A 5,000-nucleotide genomic window follows, 5' to 3' on the forward strand; every position below is an offset into this window, starting at 1 on the left:
AATGCAGAGCCATCAAACTACAGAATATATATACAACTGTCCGTATACATGCTGAAAGAGTCTGCCCACAATGGGAACCACACGTCAGCCAGCCACTCTGATCACGCACCACTCTCTGCTTCTAACGGGCGCACATACAATATGTAAGCACCAGCATGGAACAACATCCAGTGCATCCTCTCCGCCACATTACACAATCCACACTATCACAACCAGACCAGGAGGTCCATGCGGAAAATACAATATCCCACCCTTTCGACATCCACCATTGCGCAGATCAGGCACCAACACCCACACATGTCCTATACAACGGTGCACCCAACATCACAATAGTACCTCCTGTCACAGCGCACAAACAATGACATGAGTCAAAGACACAGGTCTGACACAAGCATAGAATTGGAGCGCCGCCTCTAATAAGCCAAAGGTGCATCCTGACGTGACAAATCTGATCATGTCACAAGCATTCACTTACTATAATCACTATCAACGAACCTGCCGCCCCGCCCCCCCTACACCTTTCCTTACAACAACGTGTAACCTAACCTAACCTAACCTATGTTGTACCTTAACCTAACCTATGTTGTACCTTAACCTAACCTATGTTGTACCTTAACCTAACCTATGTTGTACCTTAACCTAACCTATGTTGTACCTTAACCTAACCTATGTTGTGCCTTAACCTAACCTATGTTGTGCCTTAACCTAACCTATGTTGTGCCTTAACCTAACCTATGTTGTGCCTTAACCTAACATATGTTGTGCCTTAACCTAACCTATGTTGTGCCTTAACCTAACCTATGTTGTGCCTTAACCTAACCTATGTTGTGCCTTAACCTAACCTATGTTGTGCCTTAACCTAACCCATGTTGTGCCTTAACCTAACCCATGTTGTGCCTTAACCTAACCCATGTTGTGCCTTAACCTAACCCATGTTGTGCCTTAACCTAACCCATGTTGTGCCTTAACCTAACCCATGTTGTGCCTTAACCTAACCCATGTTGTGCCTTAACCTAACCCATGTTGTGCTTTAACCTAACCCATGTTGTGCCTTAACCTAACCCATGTTGTGCCTTAACCTAACCCATGTTGTGCCTTAACCTAACCCATGTTGTGCCTTAACCTAACCCATGTTGTGCCTTAACCTAACCCATGTTGTGCCTTAACCTAACCTATGTTGTGCCTTAACCTAACCTATGTTGTGCCTTAACCTAACCCATGTTGTGCCTTAACCTAACCCATGTTGTGCCTTAACCTAACCCATGTTGTGCCTTAACCTAACCCATGTTGTGCCTTAACCTAACCCATGTTGTGCCTTAACCTAACCCATGTTGTGCCTTAACCTAACCCATGTTGTGCCTTAACCTAACCCATGTTGTGCCTTAACCTAACCCATGTTGTGCCTTAACCTAACCCATGTTGTGCCTTAACCTAACCCATGTTGTGCCTTAACCTAACCCATGTTGTGCCTTAACCTAACCCATGTCGTGCCTTAACCTAACCCATGTCGTGCCTTAACCTAACCCACGTCGTGCCTTAACCTAACCCACGTCGTGCCTTAACCTAACCCACGTTGTCGCCTAACGTAACCCACGTTGTCGCCTAAACCTGCTCTGTAATTGTTATACGACTCGTTCAATTAGTGTAGTGTTGCCCACCCGCAACCCTCGCAATATAGTTCGCTACTCGCACTCCCCGCTCCCCTGTGTATCGCTTCATGTTAAACACCTTGCAAGTCTTGCTCACTTTCCACATGCTCCTGCTGTACACTGTAATGTGGATGGCAGCAGGACGTACATGCCGCCCCTCCCCACGTCCCCACCTTGCCCCCTGCCTTCGCAAGCTGGTTGGTGAGAACTTTGCATGTTCAATGCCCTCCGCATGCGACGTACTCAGGCTACGTTGTGGTGCGGCCTGTGTCAACTGTCCGCTAATGTCGTACGCGTAAACCACAATCTGTACTGCACATTCGTCCTTATGTACTGAATGATACATCGTGGCACATGTGTGACCGTACAACGACTGCGCCCAAAAACGGCGGACCATACAGTGCAAATATTGTGCACGCAGCTACGTGTCGTCTCCCTATGAGAGCTGGATTGCAGTGTGGTACGCCATAGAGACGTGTGGGAGGAACGGACGCCGTGGATGGCGATCAGCATGAGCTGTCTGTTGATGTATTCGGACCTAGTCGTCTCTCCTCACACACCGTGATGGCATGGTGCACCGCGTTCCATATCTGCGACATGCTACAGAGGCCGGTTGACAGTCGTTCGAGCAATGGACATCGCATACGTACGGGGGCCACCTTCCACGTATTGTCTAGGCGTGCACATTTTGTTGCGTGTATGTGGGCAGACGTAGTGTGGCGTGACACCTGACACAGGCATGCAATAATCGTGGAAGTTGCAAATGGCGATGGACGCCTGCGTTTTCTGGTGAAGTTACGCAAATGAACAAATGGTAACCTGTTGTGGTGCGGTTGTTCTCGCTAGGGGTGAATCGGTGATGGCGACGATAGGTTGAGGTACTAACCGGTTGTTCCAGCGATACCCACCATGCCGACGAAACTGAACGGCATCTGGGTGTGAAGCGATACGCGGCGGTGGCTGGGTGGGACCGTCCCCGGCCGGTGAGGGGGCGCCTCCCGGCGTGCTGGCCGCGCGGTGCGTGGGCGCACGCGCTACAGCCGGCTGGTGGGGGCGGCCAGTGGCAGGCGCGCCGGCCGACGGACGCGGCAGGCGTCGCAGCTGCGCGCCGGCGCACCCTGCGCGCGGCGCCGTGCGGCCAAAGTAGGTCCTCGCGGGCCCGGTGCGAAGCGCGGTGGACATCTTCAGTGTGCTGGTCCGATTGAGGACTGTGTGCGTTGAGGATGCGCTGCCGCCCGGCGCTCGGCGCCGCGACGCCGTCTGCTGCTCGGTCGCCCCAGCGGTTCTCGCTGGTGGTTTGTATCGCAGCTGTGCGGATGTGTTGGCGCGTGCGCTGTGCTGGGAGAGTTCGCTTCGGCACCCAAGTGGGGCTTTTGTCCTTCTGTGGCGCTGGCGTTGGAGCTGCCGGTCACCGTAGGTGGCGCGTGTTGTCTCCCGCCGGCAATGCCACGACAGCACGCTCCCGGGCCTCTGTCGGCAGCGGCAAGCTCAGTTGGGAGCACGGGTGGTCGCACCGAAAGCGTCTACTCGCCTAACTCCGGGCGATTGCGCCTCTCTCGAACCCGACCAAGTACTTGGGACGGCGCTGCGCGCCGCCGGGACCTGAGAGGGTTTCGAGGTGTATTGTGCAGGGGAGCTCAGCCTCCTCCTGTTTGCAGAATGATTGAGCGGACGCTTGCGTGTTCGCGCGGGCCCCCGGGACACACTCCCGGGCGGCCGGCTGCTCAGCTCTAGTTGACGCAGCTCCCTGGTTGATCCTGCCAGTAGTCATATGCTTGTCTCAAAGATTAAGCCATGCATGTCTCAGTACAAGCCGCATTAAGGTGAAACCGCGAATGGCTCATTAAATCAGTTATGGTTCCTTAGATCGTACCCACGTTACTTGGATAACTGTGGTAATTCTAGAGCTAATACATGCAAACAGAGTCCCGACCAGAGATGGAAGGGACGCTTTTATTAGATCAAAACCAATCGGTCGGCTCGTCCGGTCCGTTTGCCTTGGTGACTCTGAATAACTTTGGGCTGATCGCACGGTCCTCGTACCGGCGACGCATCTTTCAAATGTCTGCCTTATCAACTGTCGATGGTAGGTTCTGCGCCTACCATGGTTGTAACGGGTAACGGGGAATCAGGGTTCGATTCCGGAGAGGGAGCCTGAGAAACGGCTACCACATCCAAGGAAGGCAGCAGGCGCGCAAATTACCCACTCCCGGCACGGGGAGGTAGTGACGAAAAATAACGATACGGGACTCATCCGAGGCCCCGTAATCGGAATGAGTACACTTTAAATCCTTTAACGAGTATCTATTGGAGGGCAAGTCTGGTGCCAGCAGCCGCGGTAATTCCAGCTCCAATAGCGTATATTAAAGTTGTTGCGGTTAAAAAGCTCGTAGTTGGATTTGTGTCCCACGCTGTTGGTTCACCGCCCGTCGGTGTTTAACTGGCATGTATCGTGGGACGTCCTGCCGGTGGGGCGAGCCGAAGGCGTGCGACCGCCCCGTGCGTGCTCGTGCGTCCCGAGGCGGACCCCGTTGAAATCCTACCAGGGTGCTCTTTATTGAGTGTCTCGGTGGGCCGGCACGTTTACTTTGAACAAATTAGAGTGCTTAAAGCAGGCAAGCCCGCCTGAATACTGTGTGCATGGAATAATGGAATAGGACCTCGGTTCTATTTTGTTGGTTTTCGGAACCCGAGGTAATGATTAATAGGGACAGGCGGGGGCATTCGTATTGCGACGTTAGAGGTGAAATTCTTGGATCGTCGCAAGACGAACAGAAGCGAAAGCATTTGCCAAGTATGTTTTCATTAATCAAGAACGAAAGTTAGAGGTTCGAAGGCGATCAGATACCGCCCTAGTTCTAACCATAAACGATGCCAGCCAGCGATCCGCCGCAGTTCCTCCGATGACTCGGCGGGCAGCCTCCGGGAAACCAAAGCTTTTGGGTTCCGGGGGAAGTATGGTTGCAAAGCTGAAACTTAAAGGAATTGACGGAAGGGCACCACCAGGAGTGGAGCCTGCGGCTTAATTTGACTCAACACGGGAAACCTCACCAGGCCCGGACACCGGAAGGATTGACAGATTGATAGCTCTTTCTTGATTCGGTGGGTGGTGGTGCATGGCCGTTCTTAGTTGGTGGAGCGATTTGTCTGGTTAATTCCGATAACGAACGAGACTCTAGCCTGCTAACTAGTCGCGTGACATCCTTCGTGCTGTCAGCGATTACTTTTCTTCTTAGAGGGACAGGCGGCTTCTAGCCGCACGAGATTGAGCAATAACAGGTCTGTGATGCCCTTAGATGTTCTGGGCCGCACGCGCGCTACACTGAAGGAATCAGCGTGTCTTCCTAGGCC

At 53.0% G+C, this 5,000-nt stretch overlaps 1 non-coding gene across 1 annotated transcript in view; it reads left to right on the top strand.

Moving 5' to 3' along the window:
- The first annotated feature begins 3,393 nt into the window (after positions 1-3,393).
- Positions 3,394-5,000, top strand: part of LOC124772218 — a 1,909-nt gene continuing 302 nt past the window's right edge. The window contains exon 1 of the ribosomal RNA XR_007013882.1: positions 3,394-5,000. This exon is cut by the window's right edge and continues 302 nt beyond it. This is a non-coding gene — a ribosomal RNA (small subunit ribosomal RNA).

Source organism: Schistocerca piceifrons, unplaced genomic scaffold (assembly GCF_021461385.2).
Source record: "Schistocerca piceifrons isolate TAMUIC-IGC-003096 unplaced genomic scaffold, iqSchPice1.1 HiC_scaffold_936, whole genome shotgun sequence".
Lineage (NCBI taxonomy): Eukaryota > Metazoa > Arthropoda > Insecta > Orthoptera > Acrididae > Schistocerca > Schistocerca piceifrons.